Here is a 15,923-nt window from a genome sequence, read left to right on the forward strand (position 1 = left end):
CTACGCGCAAGTTTCTTTTGCCTGCGCTACCTAATCCCTGCATTGCTTCGTGCCTGCGCCGCCTCCGCCCGCGCTGTTGGTCAGGATCAGGGAGTGCAGTGGGGGGTGCAGGGCCACTCCTGCAGTTAATTAAAAGATGAGGTTCGAGGTTGACAAAACTGAAGAAGTAGGAAATTACTAATGGGAAGATGAACAAATGAAGTATGGCCTAAAAAAGGCACAGAAACTTCGTAACAGCCACTGACATGCTCTGAAACAAATAAGAGCAACCATAACAGCAGGCAGAACGACTGCACTACCCAGCTTTGATTCAGAATAACCTTATCAGACACTGGTACAAGGCAGGTAACAGGTGGCACACTGAAGTGGCTGGCTGTGGTTGGGCAGGAAGAACTGACTATTGAGCATGTGGAGGAGTAATGCTGGATGTTGAAGAAACTTCAGAATCAATGCACCTAAACCATTTTAATCTTCCAAGATGTAACTGAATCCCTATATGTGGAAAATTCAGACCTAAATAGGAAAAGGAGAGAATTAGGACTAGAGAACAGAGTGTAAAACCAGTGGTGGTGACAGTAATGTATTTAGGAGGTCAGAGTTGTTACCGAGGCAGAAAACATCATTATGAAAAGTCTCAAATTACCCCCACACCAAATGAGTAAATGTCACATCAGCATATCATGTTCTTGCTACATTTATGTATCACAAAGGTTTGATTTTTGGAGCAGCTGGTTGGAGAACATAAAAGAAGCAATTGGGTTTAATACTGAATTGTGTGAGGGGCTGTTAGAATAGTCATGCATAGCAGTGAGTATAATGTATTCAATCTGGTGACAATGAATGTCAACAAAGAAATTCCTATCTCAATTGGTTATTAAAAAATTAATAAACCTAAAGGATAACATGGTTGTAAGAAGCATGGAGATTCTAAAATTACTCAGAACACTTGCATCACCACAAAGAAAAAGCTATGGCTACAAAGCACCAAAAAAAAGGTTATGGAAATATTAAAATAAAGATAAAAATGTGATGGTGGCATAGACCATGTCCATATGCCAGCAGAGAAAATCCTGAATAGGTTATAAACTATCAAATTAATCTGACAGTAACTACAGAAAGTAGATTTGAACAGATTCTGTTTCCTCACATGGATCCCAACTGCAGCCCACTGACCTGCATGAGGTTGCTAAAGACATGGACAAGGACTGGCTGACATCCAGACAGCCCAGCTTTTTTGGCACACAATGATCTTAGTCTGTCTCTGACATGAGGGGGACATTTGTTCCAAAAGACTTGACAGTGGTGGTGGAGAGATTTGAGCTTCTTCTATGTATCAACCTGCCTGTCCTCAGTTTCTCTTCTAGTTTTAGAACAAGATGAATCTCTTTCTCCTTCCAGAAGGCCTAGTGATATGTCAGTATGAGCAGCAGAGCAAGCAACTACACCCCTCCACTTTTGCTTGCTTAGGAATTGCATGTGAGGGAAGAACAAAGATTTTCCTTTGTCAACCATGCCTGAAGATCGGAACCTGTGGGGGGCAGAACTTTGGCTTCATTTCAACTGGCCATGCTCATGCTGTTGATCTCACCTGTCTGTGAAGCTATTCTCAGGGCCCCAAGAGCACTTAGGCCAGCCTCACTTAGGGCTCACCCCAGCCCTGCTCAGGAGTCCCAGTGCATATCAGCCCTGTGTGGCAGCAGCTCTCTCCACAGAGAGCAGCATGCAAAACTTTCCCAGGCATTTTCCTGGGGAAGGCTGTGTAAAGATCAGAGAAAAGAATGAGAAATAATTCTTATCTCCACTTGCTGCACCTGTTGTTGTGCACAAGTGGAATGTGTTATGGAGATTTGTTTACCAAAAGGTGATTTCTTAACTGGACACTTGTTACTCTAGGACATGAAACAGAAAGATGCAGACACTGGATTTTTCAAGGCAAAAAAGAAGGAAGTTTAATTCTGACTCCAACATTTATAGATTTCCAAAAGTGACAGTGGATTGGAGGGTGAAAGTGCCACCTCTCCAATGACAGTGGACAAACCAACAGTCTATCAAATATCTCCTCCTCCATAAAAGAACGCAAAACAGTATTTACAGAAAAGTGCGTGAGAAATTTCATTACAAGAATGTAAACATCAGAAGGCTTAGAAGAACTCAAAAGAACAGGGCAACAGACACTGGTGATGGTCTTTTGATTGATTGACCACTTAGGCTAAAGCTATATGGGACTGTCTGGAAGGGGATGAGTTTCTTAATAAGTATAGCATAGGATAATATACTGTAATAAAGTGATTGATCAGCCTTCTGGAATTATGGCCCCCAGGGGCAGAAGCCCAGCGGGGAGGCCGGTTGTCCAGGATAGCTCACGGAGGGTCCAGGATCGCCCAGCGGGGGGCTCAGGCAACCCAGGCAAGCTATAGTGATTTGCAGTCAGCTCTTTAGTGATTTCAGCACTTTTAGCATGCCTGGGGCCGTCTCCCTAGGTGCCGCCGCAGCAGACGCAGAGAGAGAGAGAGCAGCGCTGTGTGGGTTCCGCAGGGTTCTTTATTGGGGTCTCCGCGAAGGTTTCAGTGACAGCTCTCCTCTGCCGAACCGGGCAGAGTTTAGGGGTTTTTATACCTTACAGGGGGATTGAAAACTGTCCAATAGTAAGGGTCAGGGGAAAAGTGACCTATGGATATACAGGGAGATAACAGGGTCCGAAAGGCGGAAGAGAGGGGCTTCTAAAACCTTAGTCATGCTGACTTTGGTATTTCCTAGCTCAGGCTTCTGATCTCCAAGGCCTTGCAGGCCTTGTGCCTGCTACATGGAATCATGGAGTCAAAGATAATTATTACACGGCTGGGGGCCTGTGGCAACAGCCCTGGACCCTCAGTCCCTATCTGAGCTGTGTTGAGGTGTGCTCGTTTCCAGTACTCCTCACCAATGTGCCCATGCCCATGGCCATGCCCAGCCCTGAGTCTCTGACCCTGACCTGCAGCCTGCCTGCCTGACCTAACCTCAGCTTTGCCTTGTTACTAGAGACCTGTCATGGTTGGGTCTGTCCCTGGTCATCATCGCTGGCCTCGTGCTGATCCCAGCCTGCAGGTTGACTTTCCAGCTTGATCTCCGACTTGCCTCATCCCTATGAGCTTCTCGGCAGTTGAGGCTACTCATGAGACAGCCCCACCACGGTGGCGCTGACCATGACCTCCCGCAGCTGTGCTATTCTGGGGGACTACCTGCAGGTTGCATGGGGAGGTCCCCTGAGACACTGCTCTGGTGTAATCCCAAGTGTTTTCTCTCTCCTCTAACAGCAGCTGTTCACAATGAGCAGCCTCAGAGGTACATGGACAGAGATGCACAAGTTCAAGCTGTCAGCACCCAGCCTGAGTGCACAGCACTCAAATTGAAATATAAGAACTGGTTGGTTGAGTTGATCTGCTTAGTAGTACATCTCCAAGTTGTTTAAAAAGTTAACAAAGAACAGCCTTCAAAGGGGTTTGCCTAAAGATGAATACCTACATGCTGAGAGAAACCCAGCTTGCCTGTCACAGTCAGTGCAGCACAGGGGGATATTGAGCATTGCAATGCTGGCAAGAACAGGTTTGGAAACTTCACTTCCCTCTGCAGTTATGAGGTAGAGCAAAGAATTTGCTGCTGTTCCCACTGAGTTCAGCAGGCTGGTTTTCAAACCCTTGACTGCATGAGAAAGGATAACAGATAAAGAGTTATAGCCCACTTCTAGTGCTCATGATAGCATTTCTGTTTTCAGTATGTATGAGTAAGCAGGTGATGTGCAGGCAGAGGTCAAGAAAATACCTGAGAGCTAAAGGGATTGAATTTACAAAAATGAAATCTCTTTTATTTTATTGGAAGGATACAGTAAGAAATAACAACATGCAAAAATTTCATTTGAGGACACCTATAAACAACAAAATGGAACCATTTTTTTGTGTTAGTTAAAAAGAACAGGAATAATGGGATTGAATTTACAAAAATGAAATCTCTTTTATTTTATTGAAAGGATACAGTAAGAAATAACAACATGCAAAAATTTCATTTGAGGACACCTATAAACAACAAAATGGAACCATTTTTTTGTGTTAGTTAAAAAGAACAGGAATAATGGGATGAAGCTCAGAAAACTTAGGCAAAACACCCTGGTGAGATTTCAGATAGGTGTCTGAATGGTCACCCCAGGCCAGAAAGAATTACCCCCAGAAATGCCTCTACACTGGTCAGAAACGGTGAAAGGGATCTCACAGATCCCCATCTTTCTTTACATCTTGAGACCTGACTGTGGGACCTGCCTTCCAGGTTACTCATAGAAATGGGAATTCAATTAGCTTGGCAAGGCTTGTGAGAAAAAAAAAAAAAACCAAAACAAAAACATCGGAATGTAGGATTAACTTGAGGAGTTACAGATTTTGCCTGTGGCTAAACAATAAACTCAGTTCTTGCCAAATACCTAGAATATTACATTCTGTAGCAAAAATGTAAACCACAGCAAAGCCAGATGGGCCAAGCAGCACGTGCAGCCCAGTGGGAGAGTGAGCAGGGAAGTACAGGGAGCTGGCACAGCTCTGTCTCTACTGCTTGTGCTGCTGTTTGGGTGCACTAGCAGTACTAGCTCAGTCTTGTGTCATAAGCCCTGGCCACAGGTCTCTCAGCAATCGTCCTCTGTTCTGCGCAGGTGTGCCCCAGTTCAAGGTGGTGAAACAGTTTCATGTTTTCCAGACTATAACATCTCCTGTGGGGCAGAGAGCACTACAGTCCAGCTTGACCAGTAAATCCTTAGCAGAAATATATTTGAAAGCAGCAGAGTTTCCCAGAAATAGAGAAGTATGGGAGGCTGTGATACAGTAGAAGTCCTTTGGGAACCCGTAACTGATTTGGTGTCAGGAACCCTTATTTTGGGGAGTTTTCATCCCACAGGAATTTTAAAGTAAGGCAGCAAACCTCTGCTGGGTACTTTTTCCTGACCTTCACTGCTAGCAACCTCAGAGTTTGGCTCATAGAAAGTTACCTGGGAGCATGGACCTCCCTTCCTGAGTCTTGTGTAGCCTTGGGACAAGGACTACCCTGGACAGCAGAATCGATCTGGTTCACAAGGGACATCCAACCTCCACCTTCCTCCCTTGTTCTTCTGGCCCATTCTGGAGTGTGGCTGCTCTCCTCATTCTCATCCCAGTGCTTGCCAGATCATCCATCAGGCCAATACAGGTTCCTAACTGTCAAAATACCTCTCACTTTTGATCTATGCCAGTTTAATGAGCTGATGGGGTTCATCCAAGCTCAGATGAACACCAGAATCAGGACGCAGAGCAACAAGAGAAGCAGGACTTGTTGGGCCCTTGGCTCAGTTCAGCCATTTCATCCACTGCACCCTTCCTTCCCATGCAAGGGCATGTTGACATTGTATCTAAAGCCCTTCCTCTTTTGGCAGCTCTCCTCTCAAAGGACACTGCTCTCCTTTGCTGCAGGGGAGATGTTACCCCCGGTTTATAATGCCATGGCTTTGTCAGCAGCCAGGAAGCCACAGCAGCAGGGAAGATGGCAAAAACCTCCCCTGCATGTTTTTACTCACAATCTGTTTCAGAAAGCAGGAGAGCAAACAAAGAGCATTTGCTGCTCCATCTGTTTCCGTGTCCCATGCTGGCACTGTTGGGTTACAGCCAGCTGCTGCATTGCTAAGCAGTAATGCGACAGCACTGCTGCTTACTCTGCAGGAGCAGAGCTAAAGGAGCTAAAGATGGTAAGGCAGAAAAAATTAGGACAGGATGATTTTTTAAAAGCCCCATTGCAAAACACTTGGCTAGTTATATAAATTTACATCATGGCTGCTATGAAAAAAAACAAAACCAAACCACCAAACGACTACAACCTGCTGATTGGTGCTTAAAAACCTGTATTTTTACACATGGTTAAATATCTCCAACTATCCTTTTCCAAAGGACTGTCCTGGGCTATTTAATATCATCATCTTCACAAAAGAGACAGGATTAATGAAGAACAGGGAAGTTTTTTTCTTTTCCTCATACTTGCTAAGACCATTTGCCAGAGAGAACTCTCACAGCACACAATCCAAAGAACTTCAGCCAGCAATGCCTGCAACCAGGTGTCCTGGGTTGACTATATGATGCTTTTATCCCCAATCGTCTTGTTCTGTTTATACTGAATAATAAGTTTTACACCTTTAAGACTCTCTTCCAGACAGTGAGGAGGGGAGGGAAGAAGCGCGCAGTTTGTTTTCAGACTGCTCTCACTCCTCCACATTCCTGCTCCTGGACTGTGTTGTCTGCGGATGGACAGACAGCCGGACAGAGCTCCTTTTTTCCCTTTTTCTTGCTTTTAGTTAGTTTTAGCTAGCTGAGGCAAAGAAGTTCCCTGGACTGTGATTTTTTTCTTTTTTCTTGGACCTGTTCAAGCCTGCTCTGGACTGAACACCCAGAAGAGCACCGGCAGCTCCACCTGTGGCCCCCCCTGGCCGGGCCTGGGCCACGGCGTTTCCAGCACCAGAGAGACTGATCAGAGACTGAGTGAGCCGAGCTGCAACCCGGGGAGGGGACTGTTCTGAGTTTGCTTTCTTTGGAGCAGTGAGAAGTTTTATTGTTAATATTGTTTGGTTTCTATTGTTTAATAAACAGGTTTCTTTCCACTTTTCTCCAAGGAGATATTTTCTCCCGAACCGGTTGGAGGGGGGAGGGGCAATTGAATCTGCTTTTGTAGAGAAGCCCCTTTGGGGGTTATCTCCCAAACTTGCCCTAAACCAGGACAAATACAGTTAGTGGCGCCCAACGCGTGGCTCGAGAAAGTGGAAAAAAACCCTTTATTGATTGCAGATCGGTTGTGCTTGCTGTGCAGTAGGTTAAAGTACCCAGTAGCCATGTTATTTGAATTTGTAATGTCTCTTGGGGAGGCTTTTATGTGGCTCTGGTCTCTAGACCTTTTTGAGGTTTCAATACCTTTCTGGTCACTAGGATTATTGTCCCTATCACGTAGCTTTTGCGGTAAAGGGGCACGGATTGGATTAGCTATTGTGCTGGCCTTGGTGATAATGATTTATAGGGCGTTTACAAAGATACTGGCATCTGTTTACGATATGTATGGTTTATGGTTTCTTCGTCCTACCCTGCATCCCAGTTCTAGCAGTATGTTTTGGGAATTTATTAGTAATTACACCCAGCTAGTTAGAGGAGGAGCAGGGAATGAGGCTTTCCAGCCTTTCCTTTCCTCCTTCTCCTTTGAATCTGTTATGTCACTTTTGGAGAATGTTCAGTTTCCCCTGAATGTTAAAGACACCATCTTTCTGGTATTTAATCTCGTAAGCTTCCTCTATATGGTCTGCAGCTTCTCTAGAATGAGGGCCGAGATGTCTAGAAGAGCTGATGAGACCCCTGACCCAGAAGTAGACCCACGTGTGGAGAATCCTGAGTGGGGTGGAAAATGGGAAAATATGGGCCAAATCCTGAAAGAATTCTCTGACCCTATAGTCTGGGACTTTCCCCATGAACAAATTCAGAACCCAGCTGAGGTGGGGAAATATCTGAAAGAGAAATATCATGATGACCCTAAGGAGAAAAGGATCATTGCAGTGAGCTGGGCCCTGGCATATGCTTATCGCACACTGCTAGATACTGTAGGGCAGCAGACAGAGGAAGGGGGGCAGGGAGATACATCATCAGCTATCCCAGTCGCTCAGGTTGCAGCCAACACCCCAGGCTCAAAGCCAGCAGCTAAACCACATAGTGAGCCTAAGCCAGCAGTTAAACCAGACAATAAGCCTCAACCAATGGCTGTTGCTACTAGCACTAGAAGTGGGAAGTGCACAGACAAGACCGATCGACCAGTGGATGATGATGATGATGATGCAGGAGAAGGACCCTCAACATTTCCTGACATAAAATCAGGAGTCAAGGCAACTGGCACAAGATCAGAAGCCAATATTGAGTCCTTCTCCCTGAAGGACCTGCGTGGCCTAAGGAAGGATTACACCCGACGATCTGATGAATCCATAATTAGCTGGTTAGTCCGTCTTTGGGATGCTGCAGGCGAGGCTACAATTCTGGACGGCACAGAAGCGAGGCATTTGGGATCCCTGTCACATGATCCTGTCATCGACCAAGGCATGATGAGGGGGGCTAACCCTCACAGCCTCTGGGCACGGGTCTTGGACAGTGTAGCACAAAGATACCTGTGTGCCGATGATCTCTACATGCAGCAAACACAGTGGAAAACCATAGAACAAGGGATTCAACGCTTGAGGGAAATGGCAGTGGCGGAGATTATATTCTCAGATGACATAACAACTAGGAACCCAGACTTGGTACCATGCACATCTGTGATGTGGCGAAAACTGGTACGACTTGGGCCACATGAATATGCATCTGCTCTAGCTATTATGAAGCGGGATGACACAGATGAGACCGTGCTTGACATGGCAAGGAAGCTCCGAGCTTATGCAGATGCTGTACATGGCCCAACACATGCCAGAATCGCAGCGGTGGAAACACGTCTGCAGAGATTAGAAGATAAGATAGAGGAGAATCATAAGAAGCTCAGAGAGGAGATTAAAGAAAACCTTCTCCAAATCTCGGCAGTACAGATCAGAGGTTCTGGTACCCAACGCAGACATTCCCCAGATGGAGAGAGAAGGTACACCCCACGAGCTGAGCTGTGGTTCTTCCTGCGTGATTGTGGAGAAAACATGAGGCTATGGGATGGAAAATCCACCGCTGCTCTGGCCCGAAGGGTGCGTGAATTGAAGGAAGACAGGGCTCAGAGAGGAAGTTCCACCACAAGGAAAGCAGCTCCAGTTGCCCATAGCCGAACTGCCAGGTATGATGATGATGATGACATGTCTAATCCCCTTGAAGGAACCTCTAAGACATATGCCCAAGGAAAGAAGGATAACCAGGCTTAGAGGGGCCCTGCCTCTAGCCAGGTAGAGGCTAGGGAAAATCGTGTTTTCTGGACGGTGTGGATTCGTTGGCCTGGCACATCGGAACCACAAGAGTATAAAGCTTTGGTCGACACTGGTGCACAGTGTACCATAATTCCATCAAGACACGTGGGGACAGAATCCGTTTCTATCGCTGGTGTGACAGGGGGATCACAAGACTTCACTTTGGTGGAAGCTGATGTGAGCTTGACTGGGAATGAGTGGAAGAAACATCCTATTGTGACTGGCCCAGAGGCCCCATGTATTCTGGGCATAGATTATCTGCGAAGTGGGTATTTCAAAGACCCAAAAAGACTGAAGTAGGCATTTAAGATAGCAACTGTAGTAACAGAGGGCGTCCAGCAATTGAATACCTTGCCTGAACTGTCTAAGAATCCATCTACAGTAAGGCTTCTGAAGGGAGAAGAGCAACAGGTACCAATTGCCACTTCCACAGTGCATCGTCGACAGTATAGAACCACTCGAGATGCTGTGATTCCCATCCATAAGATGATCCGAGAGCTAGAGAGCCAAGGGGTGGTCAGCAAGACCCACTCACCCTTCAACAGCCCCATCTGGCCTGTGCGTAAATCTGAAGGAGAATGGAGACTGACGGTGGACTACCGTGCATTGAATGAAGTGACTCCACCACTGAGCGCTGCTGTGCCAGACATATTAGAGCTCCAGTATGAGCTTGAGTCCAAGGCAGCGAAGTGGTATGCCACTATCGATATTGCCAATGCATTTTTCTCCATTCCGCTGGCAGCAGAATGCAGGCCTCAGTTTGCCTTCACCTGGAGAGGTGTGCAGTACACTTGGAACCGGCTGCCCCAGGGGTGGAAGCACAGTCCTACCATCTGCCATGGACTGATCCAGAGTACACTAGAAAAGGGTGAAGCTCCAGAACATCTACAATATATTGATGACATCATTGTATGGGGGAAGACAGCAGCAGAAGTGTTTGAGAAAGGAGAGAAAATTATCCAGATTCTCCTGAAAGCCGGCTTTGCCATCAAGAAGAGCAAAGTCAAGGGACCTGCTCGAGAGATCCAGTTTCTGGGAGTGAAGTGGCAAGACGGACGGCGTCAGATTCCCACTGATGTCATCAACAAGATAACAGCAATGTCTCCACCATCCAACAAGAAGGAAACACAAGCTTTCCTGGGTGCCATAGGTTTTTGGAGAATGCATATTCCTGAGTACAGCCAGATCGTGAGCCCTCTCTATCTAGTCACCCGTAAGAAGAACACTTTCCACTGGGGCCCTGAACAGCAACAAGCCTTCGTCCAGATTAAGCAGGAGATCGCTCATGCGGTAGCCCTTGGCCCAGTCAGGACAGGACCAGATGTGAAGAATGTGCTCTATTCTGCAGCCGGGAACCATGGTTTGTCCTGGAGCCTGTGGCAGAAGGTGCCTGGGGAGACTCGAGGCCGACCACTGGGATTTTGGAGTCGAAGCTACAGAGGGTCTGAAGCCAACTATACTCCAACAGAGAAGGAAATTTTAGCAGCCTATGAAGGAGTCCAAGCTGCCTCAGAGGTAATAGGCACCGAAGCACAACTCCTCCTGGCACCCCGACTACCAGTACTGGGGTGGATGTTCAAAGCAAAGATTCCCTCTACCCACCATGCCACCAGTGCTACATGGAGTAAGTGGATTGCTCTCATAACACAGCGCGCCCGTATTGGAAAGCTGAATCGCCCTGGGATTCTGGAAATAATTACAAACTGGCCAGAAGGTGAAAACTTCAGTCTCACTGATGAAGAGGAACAAGAAGTGACACGTGCTGAAGAAGCTCCTCCATATAACCAACTGCCAGCGGAAGAAACACAATATGCTCTTTTTACTGATGGTTCCTGTCGCATGGTAGGAATGAATCGGAAGTGGAAAGCAGCTGTATGGAGCCCCACACGACAGGTTGCAGAGGCCACTGAAGGAGAAGGTGGATCAAGCCAATTTGCCGAACTCAAAGCTGTTCAACTGGCCTTGGACATTGCTGAAAGAGAGAGGTGGCCAAAGCTCTACCTCTATACTGATTCATGGATGGTAGCCAATGCTCTGTGGGGATGGCTGGAGAGGTGGAAAGAGGCTAATTGGCAGCGTAGAGGAAAACCAATTTGGGCTGTTGAAGAGTGGAAAGACATCGCTACCAGGGTAGGGAGGCTACCTGTGAAGGTCCGCCATGTAGATGCCCATGTGCCCAAGAGTAGAGCCAATGAGGAGCACCAAAACAATGAGCAGGTAGACCAGGCTGCAAAGATAGGGGTGTCCAAGATAGACCTAGATTGGGAGCACAAGGGAGAGTTATTCCTAGCTCGATGGGCCCATGATGCCTCAGGCCATCAGGGTAGAGATGCCACCTATAAGTGGGCACGAGACCGAGGGGTGGATTTAACCATGGACAGTATTTCTCAGGTTATCCACGACTGTGAGACGTGTGCTGCCATCAAACAGGCCAAGAGGGTGAAGCCCCTATGGTATGGTGGGCGGTGGTCCAAGTACAAGTATGGGGAGGCCTGGCAGATTGACTACATCACACTGCCCCAGACACGCCAAGGCAAGCGCTACGTGCTCACAATGGTAGAAGCCACCACAGGGTGGTTGGAGACCTATCCTGTGCCTCATGCTACTGCCCGTAACACCATCCTGGGCCTTGAAAAGCAAGTCCTGTGGAGACATGGTACCCCGGAGAGGATTGAGTCAGACAACGGGACTCATTTCAAGAACAGCCTTATCAGCACCTGGGCCAGAGAACATGGCATTGAGTGGGTGTACCATATCCCCTACCATGCACCAGCTGCGGGAAAAGTAGAAAGGTACAATGGGCTGCTAAAAACCACCTTAAAAGCCTTAGGTGGGGGATCTTTCAAAAATTGGGAGCAGCATCTGGCAAAGGCCACCTGGTTAGTTAATACCCGAGGCTCTACTAACCGAGTGGGCCCTGCCCAATCAGAGCCTTTGCATAGAGTAGATGGAGACAAAGTCCCAGTGGTACATGTCAGGGGTTTGTTAGGGAAGACAGTTTGGATCAATCCTGCCTCGAGTACAGACAAACCCATTCGCGGGGTTGTTTTTGCTCAGGGACCAGGTTGCACATGGTGGATAATGCAAAAAGATGGAAGAACACGATGTGTACCTCAGGGAGATCTGATTGTTGGGTGAGAACCATGTATAAATATCACTGTTTGCTGAATGTTGCCACCATTGTCTGTGTATAGCTGTATATTAGATGTATAATGTATGTGTTTGTAGAGTTAGAATATATATATTAGTTTTAGTAGTAAGGTGACGATATGGGGATAAGGGGTGGAATGTCCTGGGTTGACTATATGATGCTTTTATCCCCAATCGTCTTGTTCTGTTTATACTGAATAATAAGTTTTACACCTTTAAGACTCTCTTCCAGACAGTGAGGAGGGGAGGGAAGAAGCGCGCAGTTTGTTTTCAGACTGCTCTCACTCCTCCACATTCCTGCTCCTGGACTGTGTTGTCTGCGGATGGACAGACAGCCGGACAGAGCTCCTTTTTTCCCTTTTTCTTGCTTTTAGTTAGTTTTAGCTAGCTGAGGCAAAGAAGTTCCCTGGACTGTGATTTTTTTCTTTTTTCTTGGACCTGTTCAAGCCTGCTCTGGACTGAACACCCAGAAGAGCACCGGCAGCTCCACCTGTGGCCCCCCCTGGCCGGGCCTGGGCCACGGCGTTTCCAGCACCAGGGACTGATCAGAGACTGAGTGAGCCGAGCTGCAACCCGGGGAGGGGACTGTTCTGAGTTTGCTTTCTTTGGAGCAGTGAGAAGTTTTATTGTTAATATTGTTTGGTTTCTATTGTTTAATAAACAGGTTTCTTTCCACTTTTCTCCAAGGAGATATTTTCTCCCGAACCGGTTGGAGGGGGGAGGGGCAATTGAATCTGCTTTTGTAGAGAAGCCCCTTTGGGGGTTATCTCCCAAACTTGCCCTAAACCAGGACACCAGGTCAGCATGGCTCCATACAATAAGGTCTTTGAGACACTGGATACAAGATGTCTGTGCTGAAATACCTGAGAATTCACCACATATAGTAAATTTCAGCCCAGCTCAAACCTCCAGCTCCCTGATATGGAGTTACAGACGTGTTGGTTGGGAGGGACCTTTGGTCAGCATTAGCCCAAACTCTTGCTTGAAATGAGACCAACACCAATACTAGATCAGGTAAACCATGGCTTTGCATAGCCAAACCTTGAAAATCTCCAAGGACAGAGATCTCATCACCTATCTGAATGAACTGTGCTCCCCAGTCAGCCCAGCACTTTGTTGCAGCAAAGAGCTCCCCATGGTGAGCCCACATGTAAACACTCGTAGGAGTATCTGGGCAGTAGTTTGACCTATTTAAGACAGGGCTTTCACAGGATGTTTTCTGGTATTTTTGGCTCCCTCATCACAACAACACACTAAGCTGCTCCTGCTCCTGTCCCCCCTTCCAGCCATGGAGGCCTGGGGTGCTGGAGGCAGGAGAGGATGACAGATGAGCAGGAGACAAGGTGACAGCACGACAGCGCCATACACACCACGCAAGAGGAGCAGAGAGTTCGGTGTCAGTAAACAGGGCTAGCCAGGGTTGAGTGACTGCTGACCCAGTGAGTGGGCCTGGCACAAGCTTCAGTGGAGTACAGCTGAGGACCTGAGCTCAAATGCAGCACAAGTGTAGCACAGGGAGTCCCCTATGAAGCATCTCCCAACTCATCCTCCTACCATTGCTGGTGCCCTGGAAGGTGGATCCAAGGCTGCAGCTGCACAGGGGCAGTGCTGGCTGTAAGCCTAGCCACACAGACCTTGCCAAGCATTTTAGGCATCTACTCCCAGTATCACCAGTCTCTCAACAAAGGTTTGTCAGACCTGACTGGAGCTGTTACTCCCTTCCTTGCTGTACATGGAGACGGTGTGGGTCTGGTGCTGGCTCCAAGGTGTACAATCCAGTTTGTTAATAGAGGCTGAGCAAGGGCAGTGCCTGCTGGCCCAAACCTCTAGGGCAATGTGCTGGCTGTGCTCACATCTATAGTATATCTGCCCGGGGATTGCCAGAACTCTCAGCCTGGGACATACAAGCAGGACAGAAGCACTGCAATCCTAAGCTTTCCATAGCTTTTGCATCACTGGTTCTTCCACACCCCCACATGAGGAAGACCTCTCATGCCAGGACCTCTACCTGCCATTTCCTGGCATGGAGTGTATGCCCAAATATGAGCACCAGATGAGCAGTTTTATGAAAGGGTATACAACTCCAAATACAGTTACTTCCACTTGGGAGCAGTATCTGAGGAACAATTCAAGCATGATGTCAGGGAGCTGCCTCATTTTGCAGTTCTGCACTGACAGTTATACAGTATATCCTTCAGCCAAGAACAGGCAGCAATGAGATGATTTGCTCTGGAAACACTGATCTCTTACCACATCTTACAGTCGTCTGGTGTTCACAGTCTTACAATTCATTTCTTCTTTTATTAGCAAGAGAGCCAGGGCCCTCTGTTCTCAGAGACACTGCATTGTTTTTTCCATGCTCCCAAGTCACTTCACATTCACCTCCTGCTGCCACTTTTGGTGTATTGATAACAGGCCTCGTGACTGGTGGGCTTGATCTCTCAAGTATGTGTCACAGTGACCCACCTGTATCTCTGGAGGAGAACTGCCTTGTTATTGCACCAGGTGCCACTAGCAGAAGTTTTCCGCAGCCCACGACTGTCTCTGAAAGTCTCTGAAAAAGTTCCCACAAAAGAAGCTTCTCCTTGACCTGCTTCATTTTCCCCCTCTGCATTACTCTCCCCTTCCCTGAGTCACTAGTGCATCATTGGCACCTACATGCAAGGCTCAGCCTCAGAGCTGTCTGTTGTGCCATATAATTGAACCTCCTATCACCCAGCTTTCCTCCTCCAGCAGTGGGGACCTCTGCTCTGAAGAGTGTCCTTGATGTCAGCAGGTGTGTGACCCTCCTCTAGTGGGGAGGTTCTGCCTTCAAGGTGGCTTCCTTGCTCTGCATTTTGATGCCCTTCTGCTATGTGACTTTGTGCAGGTCAGCACAGAGCTGCCAGCTCATGATTTGGACTGACTTGAGATGTCATGTCAGTGTGTCCTTGAGAGCCTTCAGATTGCCCATTTTGGCCTGAAGAGAGACAGGATCTCTTAATGCAGAATAAGATCCCAAGAGTTTGAGCTGTGGCAGCCAAGTGATGATGTTTAGGTTCTTCAGCAAGGCTGCCAGAAGTGTAGGAGAAAACAGCCTACACATTATCATCAAACGCTGAAATACGCAAAATAAAATGACAATGTTGCAAAAAAATGAATATTTTGTCTGGTCCCTCCTGCAGCCAACTTCCCACTTACTGTGTCAGGTTACTCATTTTGGGGAGCCCCAATGCTGGGCCTTCTGAAACCTCCCATGTCCCGAGCATCTATTTTCAGCATGTCCAAAGGACCTTGCTAGCACAAAAATGATGATCAAATGGTTAAAATTCTTACACACTAAGTCTGTGTCTACAGGAACCCTTGAACAGAGAGTGTCAGGCTGCTATAAGCATTTTCCCAGTGTTACTGGTTCCCTGAGGACAGGTATAGCCTGTATTGGCAAAGGTAAGCAATATCTGCATATCCACAAGGAGGGATGCCAATTTAATCATAGTAGACCTACAACAGCAAATTTTTGTTTTCAACACAGACCCAGTTCAACTCCTCCTTTTCTTCCCTGCTAGCCTGTGCCTCAGTCCCTGAGCTTTGCAGTCCCACAGAATTCAACTTCTCCTGCCTGCTTTCCCACAGCACCTCAGGCACCCCCAGCAGCTTCACAGCCCCTGTGGGGGCCCCACTCACCACCGGCCCCCAGCTGCAGGGACACACTCTTCTTTTCTCCCCACCCCCCACATAAGCACAGTGCAGCTATGTGACCAGCCCACAAGTGCAGCAGCCATGATCTCACTGTCTCTCTATTTGCTATTTAAAAATGCAGTGGGAATTTCATGGGAATATCTTCAGATTA

Source organism: Passer domesticus, chromosome 16 (assembly GCF_036417665.1).
Source record: "Passer domesticus isolate bPasDom1 chromosome 16, bPasDom1.hap1, whole genome shotgun sequence".
Lineage (NCBI taxonomy): Eukaryota > Metazoa > Chordata > Aves > Passeriformes > Passeridae > Passer > Passer domesticus.